At 41.2% G+C, this 13,629-nt stretch overlaps 1 protein-coding gene across 2 annotated transcripts in view; it reads left to right on the forward strand.

Annotated features, from left to right (window-relative positions):
* The window catches only part of EXOC6B (exocyst complex component 6B), a 5,967,963-nt gene that overhangs the window by 5,756,056 nt on the left and 198,278 nt on the right, over window positions 1-13,629 (forward strand). The window lies entirely within an intron of this gene.

A 13,629-nucleotide genomic window follows, 5' to 3' on the forward strand; every position in this document is an offset into this window, starting at 1 on the left:
TTTAGGTGAAATGGCAGTGGAGTTTTTAACCAGATTGTTTAATGAAATCTTGGAAAGTGAGAGGATGCCTGAGGAATGGAGAAAAATTGTTTTGGTACTGATTTTTAAGAATAAGGGCGATGTGTAGAGCTGTAGTAACTACAGAGGGATTAAATTGATCAGTCACAGCATGAAGTTATGGGAAAGAGTAGTGGAAGCTAGGTTAAGAAGGGACGTGATGATTAGTGATCAGCAATATGGTTTCATGCCGGGAAAGAGCACTACAGATGCGATGTTTGCTCTGAGAGTGTTAATGGAGAAGTACAGAGAAGGTCAGAAGGTTTTGCATTGTGTTTTTTTAGACATATGACAGTGTGCCTAGAGAGGAGTTGTGGTATTGTATGAGGAAGTCGGGAGTGTCAGAGAAGTATGTAAGAGTGGTATAGGATATGTACGAGGGTAGTGTGACAGCAGTGAGGTCTGCGGTGGGAGTGATGGATGCGTTTAAGTTGGAGGTGGTATTACATCAAGGATCAGCTCTGATCCCTTTCTTATTTGCAATGGTGATGGACAGGTTGACAGACAAAATCAGACAGGAGTCCCCATGGACTATGATGTTTGTAGATGACATTATCTGTAGTGAGAGTAGGAAGCAGGTGGAGGAGACCTTGGAGAGATGGAGATATGCTCTAGAGAGAAGAGGAATGAAGGTCAGCAGGACTAAGACAGAATATATGTGTGTGTATGAGAGGGAGGATAGAGGAATGGTGAGGATGCAGGGAGTAGAGTTGGCGAAGGTGGATGAGTTTAAATACTTGGGATCAGTAGTTCAGAGTAATGGTGAGTGTGGAAGAGAGGTGAAGAAGAGAGTACAAGCAGGATGGAGTGGGTGGCGAAGAGTGTCAGGAGTGATTTGTGACAGATGAGTACCTGTAAAAGTGAAAGGGAAGGTCTACAAGAGGCTAGTGAGACCAGCTATGTTATATGGGTTGGAGACAGTGGCATTAACAAAAAGGCAGGAGTTTGAGCTGGATGTGGTAGAGTTAAAGATGTTAAGATTTGCACTGGGTGTGACAAGGGTGGACAGGATTAGGAATAAGTATATTAGAGGATCAGCCCAGGTTGGAAGGTTTGGAGACAAAGCCAGAGAGGCAAGATTACGTTGGTTTGGACATGTGCTGAGGAGGGATGCTGAGTATATTGGGGAAAAAGATGCTAAGGATGAAGCTACCAGGTAACAGGAAAAGAGGAAGGCCTAAGATAAGGTTTATGGATGTGGTGAGAGAGGACATGCAGGTGGTTGGTGTGGCAGAGCAAGATGCAGAGGACAGGAAGAATTGGAAACAGATGATCCACTGTGGTGACCCCTAACGGGAACAGCCGAAAGAAGATGATTTTATATATATATATATATATATATATATATATATATATATATATATATTTATGTGTGTGTGTGTGTGTGTGTGTGTGTGTGTGTGTGTGTGTGTGTGAATTGAACGCATTTTTGATGCTGTAATGAATGAAAACTATCAGAAAATATGCATACTGCATAAAAGTAATTGAAATGTTGTGGACTGACTTATTTTCAGTTACTTTATGTGCAACTGTGTCGCTTTTAAAAAAAAGTCATGTTTAATAAATGTGTGAAAAGTATATCCATCCATGTGGCCACAACCCCTTTTTTCCTAAGTCCCACATGGGGGCAGGGTATCACTTTAACAGCAACAATCATCTAGAGCCAAAGTTCAATCCACCGGGTGGCTAGCCCTGCCATAGTTATTCTTCCATAGTACACACGCACACAAACATTCACACCTACGGCCAGTTTAGAGTGTCCAGTCCACCTAATGCAAGAGAATAAACAGCACCAAGAACCACAGCAAAAAAAGAAAACGGGCACAAACATGGAGCTGAGAACACACTGTAAAAGCAAAGGAACCACAGTAGGGTAATCCACGAAGAATATTTGTTAAAAAACTGATCCTGCACAATCAGGAACAACTTCAGAATAAAGCAATCCATGGCTGTGTCTGACTGTCCAAGCTAACGTGATGCGTCCTGACACAACCTTTGTCCAAGTCATATTTTAGCATAGATTAAGAGGGAGAGAGCTAACGTTTGAGTCAAAATCGGGGATAGTTGAGAAGTATGCTAGAACAATTATGAAATGTACAAGAAACAAGAGTGGTGGTGGGGAGCTGCTGTTTGGTGTTTTCAGGAAGCATCATGTTAGCTTGGACAGTCAGACACAGCCATGACTTGCTTTATTCTGATGAAGTTCCTGATTGTGCAAGGACAAAAGCTTTGTGGATCCGTTTTTTAATAAATATTCTTCGTGGATTACCTACTGTTGTTCCTTTGCTTTTACGGTTTGTTCTCAGCTTCGTGTTTGTGCCTGTTTTCTTTTTTGCACCTAATGCATGACTTTTGAGTGAGGCAGGAAACCAAAGCACCCGGAGAAAACGCATGCAAACACAGTGAGCACATGCAGACTCTGTACAGAAGGCACTCCACCAGAAATCAAACCAGGGAACCTTTTGGTGTGAAGCAACAATGCTGTCTACTGTGCCACCCTATGCCTTTTACTTTGTTGATAAAATGAACTTTCAACAAAGTATAATAAGTCAAACATTCTGTCATCATTCGAACATCGACTGTTTCTGTGTTTTGTGAAATATGCTTGCATGTAATTAGGTGGTATTTAATGGTTAGGGATATATTAAGGCCTAGGTAAATGGATAGTTTGTGTGTGAGTGAAGTTTTTACTGTTTGTTTGAGAGGTTTTGGTTTAGGATTAGATTAAGGGCTAGGTTAGGTGATAGTTTGTGTGGCAGTGTGTATCTCTTTCCCCTGTGTTAGATATTGGTACTATTAAGGAAAAAGGTTCTTGTTAATGTTGTGTAGAGCTAGAGTTATGAGCAGTGGGAGGGTTAAGGCTATTGTTAGCACACATAGGTAAGGTGTTATAGGGGGAGTGACCCCCCCCCCCCAGTACATCCTCACTCATATTTGCTAACCTAACCTTGAAGCTGTTAATGTCCCTAACTCCAAACCTATGCATTATATTACCAAAAACCCTTTCCCTAACAGAACCACTGTTCAAACTACTTCTGTGGTACTGTTATTTTTTTATTGATGTGTTTATATTTTTAGCTCACTAGTCAGTAAAGCAAAGTTTTGTTTTTTTTTCTATATGTTTTAGTTACTGACATGCAGAAGCTTATCATATGTGGTTCAGTGTGTTTGCACATTGAGAATTGAGATAATCTCATGTGTATAGAGATACAGATAAATGGATTGCTAGAGATATAACTATATAATATATATGAAATTAGCAAGGAAGACTGACCTGTTAGATTGCAAGCTAGATGGCAGCAAATCTTTTCTTTTCACATGAGAATGTTAGTGCAGCCCACCTAGACATCACATTCAGTCACATATCACCACTCCTTCACACATTTTAAAATCCAACAAATTGTTACCATTTTGAAAAGTCATCTAGCGTGGAAAATTATTAAATACTTAAATACCCCAAAGCAATAAAAAACATCAGAAACATACCCAATTCAAATATATTACTTTGTATAAAAATAATAGTAAAAGAAAACACAACAGGAATCAGTACTGTGGCATAAATATTACACACACTACAGTAATACAAGCATTAAACTCACATTTAAGTACATTACCTGATAAACAGTAAAAGACATCCAGAGAAAGACATTGTCTGACATAAAAGATAAATTTGAAAACATAGTACACAAAAACACTTTATGATTAGAAATTTGAAATATTTCATTTTCCCCCATATCAACTGAACTCTACCCCCAGTCACTACCATGCTTGCATATCTACCGGTACATAAACAAAAACAAGTATAGTAGACCCCACTAAATACTTTAACCTGATATTTCTAAAAGTACTAAATGAACATCTAAAGGTACTAAGTGAACAGGCACTCCCTAGAACCAAATGAGTAATGTCAAACCTAGCCCCTTGGTTAAACCCATGAAACCAAACATATAATGACTAAGAGAGACTATGCCAGGAAAGAATGGTTCAAAACCAAAAATCCGAGAGCCCCACAGGAATAATAGAACCCTACAAAACCTATCGAAGCAGCAAGTAGCCAATGACAAAAAAATCCTAGTTCTCTGACCTCCAAAAATCACATCAAAACAAGTGCACTCTTTCTGTTCATCCATTAAAAAACTATTGCACCCAGGGCAGTCCTCCACTCCTTCTCCAACACTCAGCAAGAACACAAGCAGCAGTCTAACTCAGTTTACTCATAACTTCATTAAGCAATCACTAAATAAAACTCTGGCCTAACATCCACCATCCCACAAACCCATAATATTTCACAGCAATTCATGCCCACACCTGTCCGTACTGCAGCAATAAAAAACATACATGATTACTAAAATTAAAGCCAACAACCCTGACAGCTGATGATCTACCAACAGAATACCTAAAAACTGAGCCCCCCCAAGCCTTTCTGTGTTGGAGGGAAGCCTTCTAGTTTATCAGTGGGAGTGGTAAGCATTAGGTAGCCTATCTACCACAAGAGGAGTGGTCCCTGGCCCAGAAATTGTAGCTATTGGCTGTTTTGAGCAGTTTTTTTTCCATATCTTTCAACTTTCTGGTTTGAAAGCTGCACTTGCACTTGTTTCTCGCCTTTCCTATAACTAGCCTAGTCTGGATACAGAGTTGCTGTATCCAGGATTGTTGGTAAGCTTCTGAGCCCTACAAGCCTTTTTGTGTTGGAGGGAAGCCTTCTAGCTTATCAGTGGGAGTGGCAAGCACTAGGTAGCCTATCTACCACAAGAGGAGTGGTTCCTGGCCCAGAAATTGTACCTTATTGGCCGTTTGAGCAGTTTTTTTTCCATCTCTTTCAACTTTCTGGTTTAAAAGCTGCATTTACGTGTGTTTTCCACCTTTCACGTAACTAGTCTAGTCCAGATACAGACTTGCTATATCTAGGACTGTTTGTAAGCGTCTGAGCCCCCCAAGCCTTTCTGTGTTGGAGGGAAGCCTTCTAGCTTATCAGTGGGAGGGTAAGCACTAGGTAGCCTATCCTCCATGTTAAGAGTGAGTTTTGGCCCAGAAATTGTAGTTTATTGGCCGTTTGGGCAGTTTGCCATCTCTTTCAACTTGCTGGCTTAAAAGCCTCCGTTTGTACTTCTTCCCCGCCTTTCCTGTAACTAGTCTAGTCCAGGTACAGCTTTGCTGTATCCAGGACTCTTTGTAAGCTTCTGAGCCCCCCAAGCCTTTCTGTGTGGGAGGGAAGCCTTCTAGCTTATCAGTGGGAGTGGTAAGCATTAGTTAGCCTATCTACCACAAGAGGAGTGGTTCCTGGCCCAGAAATTGTAGCTATTGGCCATTTGGGCAGTTTTTTCCATCTCTTTCAACGTTCTGGTTTAAAAGCTGCACTTGTGCTTGTTTCCCACCTATCCTGTAATTAGCCTAGTCCAGATACAGAGTTGCTGTATCCAGGACTGTTGGCAAGCTTCTGAGCCCCTCAAGCCTTTCTTTGTTTGAGGAAAGCCTTCTAGCTTATTGGTGGGAGTGGTAAGCACTAGGTAGCCTATCAACCACAAGAGGAATGGTTCTTGGCCCAGAAATTGTAGTTTATTGACCATTTGGGCACTTTGTCCATCTCTTTCAACACATCTGCGCTTGTTTCCCATCTTTCCTGTAACTGACCTACTGGGAATCACTAGGAAGCCTTAAACTGATACAAGCCTTCTAGATTAGAAGAGAGACTTGGAGTGATTAAGTATCAGTTTTCTGTATTTTTTTGCTGTACTTAACTATTTTCCGCCTAAATGCCGATTTTCCAGCGTTTATTGTGATTTAAAAGCTTGTTTTTTCACATATTGTACTTATTTGACTGCCTGCACTTTTTAAAAAGTCGTTTTTTGTTTAAATAATTTGTTTAACTGTTTGTAGGCTACACACTAAAGTGCGATAGCCTATTCTGATTGTTTGTTGCCGTTTAAAGCTGTTTTAAGTGTATTTTTTACTGTTTTTGCCTTATCTTTAAAAAAAAAAATCCTTGTTTCCCACCTGTCTAAGCTAGCATAGTCCAGTTTTCAGGCTAGTGCTGAATTCAGGGCGGTGTTACAAGTTTCTGAGTTGCCCATACCTTACTTAGATAGAAGGAAGTTTCTCTGTTCACCTGTGAGAGAGGGGAGCTTTGAGCAGCCTATCAGTCCCTGGAGGAGTGGTTCCAGCCCAGAAGTTAGTAGTTTATTGGCCATTTTGGACTAATTTCTCTCTCTTTCATTTCCCTGCTATAAAAACCACGTTTGTGCGATTTTGCGCATTGGGCAGCACCGGTTAGCTAGGGTTAAATTATTCCTGGCTCCACTAAGTCTCCTCTTAAGTTTTTCCCTTGAAACTAGTCTAACTCTCATCCTAAGCACTCAAAAAGCATCCTACAGTCCAGCACTTGCTCAGACCTAATAGCAAGCAATAATATACCCTGACACTTGAGTGCCCAACAGGGCAAGGCTCTTTATTCACCCCTCACCAACCAAGCGACTAAACAGCTCACCCTACTATTCAGGCATGACCAAAGGGCAATTTCAGGTGTACTCTTCAGTCCAGCTGGTGAATCTGGGTACCCTGAGGCAATGTTACAACTGCCTCATGTACACAGACAACCCTCTCCTCCTACCACAAAACACTAACATATGCGAGAGATGCAATTATACAGCCAAACTGGAGGCTAAGCTCTCTACACCTAAGACTGGAACAGACAGTCAAGAGGAGAAGGTTAACACTTGCACCACACCTAGACCTACTAAACCAGCACTGGCAAAAAATACACATAAATACACAAAATCATACACGGAGGCTCTAAATAAAAACCTGCAAAAGCATCAGACATCTCCAAAGCAGACACCCAAACAACCTGCACCTCCCGTCACAAACCAGACAACACATAAAACACAAAATCAGTGTGCCGCACAATCACAGCCCTTAAGGCAAAATAACATACCTAACACACTAGTAATGAGTGACTCTATAGTCAGGCAAACTGACGTCCCACTCACTAGGCTGGACAAGGAGGAGGTTACTGTTAGCTGCCTGTCGGGAGCCAGAATCCACCACATAACACAAGCACTCAGGTCACTCCAGAACAAGTACAAATATGACTCTGCCATTGTTCATTTTGGTGTGAATAACCTGAGACATACTTCCCTGGACTACATGAAAAGAGACATGGAAGAGCTCTCTGATCATGTAACCCAGGTGGGTATGACCCTGACCCTGAGTAGCATCCTGCCCTCACCAAGAATGATACCTCAGTATAAAGAAAAAATGATCAATTTCAACAATTGGCTATGCTTCTGGTGTCATTCAAAGGGGATCCAGTGTCTGTCAGCCTGGGATGACATGCTCGACAAGCCACGTTGCTTCGCAAGAGACAGCTTGCACCTGTCACCCCTAGGCTTTCGAATACTGGCCAAGGCTCTTGCTGCCCCCATAGTGCCTTTTTTAGGCAAGGCTCAAAAGTCAAACCCACCTTCGTAAACAGCACAGTTAACAAAAAACTGAGGGTTATGCTACTCAACACCAGGAGTTTAAATCTCAAAATGCACGTACTTGAAGCACTCCTCAGTATGGAGAATGTCAACATCTGTGCACTAACTGAAACCTGGTTCAAGGCTCCAGAGAGCACCCCAGCATTACCGGGCTACAACTCAAACCACACGTTTCGGCCACAGAACATGGACCAAAACACAAAAGGAGGGGGTCTATCCATATTCATCAAGGATACCTACACCTCCAGGTTAGTGGCGCAGCATGATACCTCTGAGATCATCCATGTGCAACTAACATTGGGCAAATCTGCAGTGCAAATTGTAGCCTGCTACAGATCACCCTCCATGACCCAGGCCCACCACTCTGCCTTTCTGGAGACACTGGAAAACATGAAGGTCCTACCGTACACACTGATATTGGGCGATTTCAATTACCCCACCATTAACTGGGAAAACTACTCAAGTACAAACTCCCAGGCCCAGCGCTTCCTGGAATTCATCAACTCAAATACCCTGGATCAGCTGGTAAACTCCTCTACCAGAGGTGAAAACATATTGGACCTGGTCATCACCAACATGGGCGTCAGGTGTTCCACACCGGAGGTCAACCCCTCACTGGTTAGATCAGACCATAAACTAATCACTCTGGATGTCCATACCCCACAACCACCCCCAACTAAAGAAACCACAGTAAAAAACTTTTCAAAAGCAAACTTCACCTTACTTAAGACAGAGGTGGTAAGATTCACAGCCCCCACACTAAAGGATAACGCTGCCCAAGATGCAGAAACCTTTACAAATGCACTCTATGAGCACCTACAAGGATGCATGGGTCATGCCATCCCTAGCAGAACCAAGACTCACTCCTCTAAGAGAAGGAAACCAGTCTGGTGGACCCCTGCCATAAACAGTCTTGAGGAAACTAGTTCAGAAAAAAAGCAAATCCCTAGAAGGAAAGACATCCGTGATCAGTATCAGTAAGAAACTAAGGTCCCTCATAAAATCATCCAAGGCTAACTTCGAAAGAAAAATAGCCAAGGATTCAAAAGATAACCACAAAGCCTTCTTTAGCTATGTTAAGAATCTAAGTGGCAACTCGCAGATATGCACTGAGCTAGTGCAAAATAGCACAAAATATACTGAACCTACTGATATTGCCAACATCCTGGCATATAGATTCAGTGCAAACTTCACCCCCAAAAGGGGCCACAACAATACCAGAAAAGTGTAGTGTCCCAGGAATCACAGACACACAGGTGAAAACAGCCTTTTCAAAAGCCAAAAACACAGTGTCAGTGGGGCAGATGGTGTCCCAGGCTGCGTCTTGCACGAACTACAGAATGAACTAACACCCCACCTAAACATGCTGTTCAACTTCAGCCTCTCCACAGACTATGTGCCCATTAAATGGTGCACAGCAACGGTTATTCTGCTCCACAGATGAGGGGCCACAACTGACCCTGGTAACTGTTGCCCCATAAGCCTGACTAGCCTGGTCTGCAAGGCTATGGAGCACATCATCTTGGAACTCATTAGCAAAGACATTGGGAACCTCCAAAAACTTGACCCGACCCAGTTCAGTTTTGTTAAGGGCAGATCATGCCTACTAAACCTGGTTGACTTCTTCAAGACAGTCACCAAGGCCATAGACAAGGGAAAGGTGGTTCACACAGCCTACCTTGACCTCACCAAGGCTTTCAACACCATTCCCCACTCGGGTATTACAGAAAAACTCACCAGCCTGATAAACCCATACGTCATGAGATGGGTTGCCAACTAGCTTACAGACAGAACTCTCTCAGTAAGAATAGCAGGCTCCAGGTCCAACTCTAAACCAGTCACAAGTGGTGTCCTGCAAGGCTCGGTCCTGGGACCCCTACTGTTCGACATATACTTATACACAGGAGGACTATGGCTAACCAAGTTCGCAGATGACTGCAAACTGGGAGCCATAATTGACTCTCCGGCTGACACGGACATCCTCCAAAAGGGCTTTACTGAGATGGATACCTGGTGTCAAAGTCATGGCCTCAAGCTAAATGCCAAAAAATGCAGTCATCCCGTTTGGGAAAAACAAAACACCCATGAATTACCCCATAGGTGGCCGCCCCCTTAATATAGAAGAGGTAATAAGAGATCTGGGGACTCAGATAGTAATCTCCCCTGTGATAATCATATTGCCAAAGTAGTTAGGAAATCCTACTATGTGGCCCATCTAATTACTAGAAATTTGGGATGTACCTCACAAGACACTTCCAACAGCTGGAAAGACCACAAAAGTACCTCACCAAGAGGATTACTGGCCTCAAACATATGTCCTATACAGCCCGCCTGAAAAAACTCCGGCTGTACTCAGTAGCATATCGCTTACTCAGAGGTGATCTCTGCCTGATTACAAAGCCATGTCCAACTCAGAATTGATGGACATGCCCCACCTAAAGAAATCCAAGTCACTGCGAGCCACGCACTCTAGTGAGTTAAACCTCGCCACAACAATAAATAGAACATGCTGGAGGGATAGATTCCTGTCATAGAGACTCCACATACTTTGGAACAAAATTCCTAACTACATAAGGCAGAGCCCCTCACTAACACTGTTCAAGAGAAACCATAACGAGTGGATGGGTAACAGAGAATACACCCCTGGGATCACTTCATTGGCTATGCTTGACAGAGGCTCAGTTAATTAATCAATGGGGCGGCAAAAGCCGACACACACTGGCTAGGCTTATAAATGCCCTCGGGCAGATAGCCTAGAGCCTATGCAGCCGCGCCCATAGCATTCTCTGCCTCCATCCTGATCCACAGATAAATATATGAAAACTTTGTCCCAACAATCTGGAGAAAAATTATTCGTAGCCCCCTTCATAAAGTTAGCAACTTAACAGGCCGGACAAACTACTGACATATAGCAATTACGTCACCCCCTTACAAAGCTATAAAAAAAATGTATACACTCCCAACTAATCAAATTCCTCAATGACCATAGCTTACTTTCTCCTACACAATATGGATTCCAGCCAAATCACAGCACCACAACTGCGCTCATCAGCTTTACTAGCACCGTCAACACAGAAACAGTGGGGACCTATTCTACCTCTATTTTTCTTGACCCATCAAAAGCCTTTGACATGGTATCACATCATAAACTCTAAATGACCAAACATGACTTGGCCTAAATAAATCAACTCTGTCCTGGTTCTGTAGTTATCTGTCAAATAGGCAACAAGCAGTTAACTGGACACAAGACCTCTCAACTTTCCGGCCAATTACATTCATAGTTCCCCAAGGTTCAGTACTTGAGCCTCTCCATTTAAACATAATTGTCAACCAATTCTGTACTGCTTCTCAACAAGCAACCCTTACTCAGCATGCAGATAATGCAACCCTCATCTCCACTCCACAATCACTACATACCCTAAAAGATATCACTCAACAGACTCTCCTATCCACAGAATCCTTGCTCACCAATGCAAACCTACTACTCAACCACAAAAAGATGAAACTAATGCTGCTTATCCTCCAAAATTATTGTAGAATAAAAACACAAATTCCACATCCTGTCATCCCACAACACAAAAATTGAATGCGTATCAGAAACAAATCTACTCTGAGTCTTACTTGACGTGAAACTTAAATATAAACATCACAAGGTCATCAAAAAGACCCACTAGAAACTAAGATCACTGTAGAGAGCAAAACGTTTTATCGCAGAGTCTGCAAGAAAATCTATATTTATTGCCTACCTACTTCCATCCTGTTTGTATGCAGTCCTCATCTTTTCAAATCTCAATATCAGTTATAAAACCAAACTTGATGCATTTTATAAATAACTGAATCTGCAGGAAATACCCCATTAAAAACCAAGCACTGCATATCACTTAGATATTTCACTGGATAGAACTTCATCACTTCCTTGCATATTCACAACTCAAGACAGTCCAGAACTTAATTTGTTTCCCTGAAAAAAGGCATCATTGAAAAATATGCTCCAACCATACTCCAGTTCTAGATTACTAGGGTCAAGTAACAATTCACTCCTCTCCATGACTAAAACAAGCAACTTAGCAGGGGTTTCTCTATAGTCCCACCAAGTCTCTAAAAACTGGAACTCTATCCCACTGCAAATAAAACAGACAGACAAGACGCATACCTTCAAGTTGCTACTAAAACAATATTTAAGTAAAATTTGACTCTGCTACTGCTCAACTCCTGACTAGAATATTTTTGGCCAGATCTGCTACCTTTTCTCCAAATACTTTTTTCCCCTTTATCTCCATCAGGCCACAGTGATACTCACGCAACCACGAGAAGTAACTTTGTTTACATAAATTGTATCAGGAGATTTCAGTCCCTTAAATCAGCTTTTGATTTTGCTGGACAGAGAAATTTAACCACACCTCCCTTTTCAGTAGGAATGCTCAGTTGTGGTAAATGTATTTGCTGTTAATACATTGCCAGTGGTGACAGTTTCACTTTACAAACCCCTAAACATGTCATTCATCTTTCAAATGCCTTTGACTGCATTTCCACCTACATAGTTTACCTTGCAGTTTGCAGCCACTGTGGTGCTTTCTATGTAGGCAAGACCATTAGAAAACTCAGTGATCAAATTAAAGAGCATTATCAGGCTATTAGAAAGGGAGATATAAAAATGCACTAGCAAAACATAAGTTAAAAAAATCCCTTATGCTCTAATTTCAGATTTCTAGTGTTAGATACTGTTTCCTTGATTTATGGTGATGGCAACCCCCAGCTAGAACTGAAAGAGCTCAGATGGCAGGTTAAACCGCAGGCTTAATGGAAATTGGAATGTCAAGAGTATCCTTAAATGGTCACGATAGGGTGAAGTTTTCCCCTCCCATGTCTTTTGTATTAACTATGCATTAGTTTGTTCTTAAACTGAGTTCAACAGTTATTTCCTTGTATGTCTGATGAATTTCCTTGTATTTCTGATAAAGTTTGACTTTGCAATGTAATAGTGAACGAACAAAAGCGCTTAAATACCTTTTTTTTGTTTTGCTGTTATATGGATATTTCACTACTGTTTTTAATTGATTTTTGCTGGAAGATTGTGAATATTTCACTGTTGGAATTAAATCAATATTTTGCTGAATACTGCTGGAGTTATATCAGTTACGTTTTGCTGCGAAACAGGTACCTGCTGCTTTCCTTCATTTCCACAAGGTTTGCGTTTTTTATAAATTATATCAATCACAGACTCTAAGCTGACAAGACTCGGTCAACTTAGATCCTGTGATTGATATAATTCATAACAGCCCAAGTAGCCCCAACCATTCCCACTTTCTTAATTATTTTATTTGTCAGTGTTATATGCAAAGATGTTTTCATAGTTGCTCTACTACTAACTTGTCACGCTGTATTTCGTTATCAGCCATCTTTCCTCCTAATATTTCCATAGTTAAATTACGGCTCCTTTTCATTGTTTTAATTGCTAGAAATTGTAGGTAACATTACGGTATCTTTTTCATTGTTATATCTCAGTTTGGTGTATACAAATTTGTGTGCATTTCTAAAGAATGTTCAACACTGTATAAATATATGCATGTTATGTGCATGCTGTAGTCCTAAATGTTTATATAAGCTCTTGTAATTTTTTTTCTCTCATGTATGTACACTTATCTATATTTTATATTCCTTCTGATATTATGTAACTGGATTTTATGTACATCAAAACTAATGTTAAATGTGGAACTTTTCTCCTTGGGCCTCCACTGAAAAATGGTTTTATCCCAGTAGGAAATTCCCAGTAAACAAAGATAAATAAAAACACAATTAAATAAAGGCAACAAGAGTACTGTCAGCTAAGCCAGCTTGATGTTGATGGTGGGAGTAGCAATATTGCTTACATACATGTGGTTTTCACTTCTTGGAAGTTACCAACACAGTGATTACCTCTTAACTGTCTAGATTTTTCCAGAATGTCAAGATTTTTGCCTCATGTTTTTGGTCTGTTCATCATAGAATTTGAGGTTTTCTGGCAAATCACTGAGAAGTGAAGTCACTAAATCAGAGCAGACATTTGAGTTTGAGACTTCATATATTTCAGAAAATGTATGCTAACATAAATCCT

The sequence above is a fragment of the Protopterus annectens genome, chromosome 2.part2, assembly GCF_019279795.1.
Source record: "Protopterus annectens isolate FY-2018-M chromosome 2.part2, PAN1.0, whole genome shotgun sequence".
In the NCBI taxonomy this organism is placed as follows: domain Eukaryota; kingdom Metazoa; phylum Chordata; order Ceratodontiformes; family Protopteridae; genus Protopterus; species Protopterus annectens.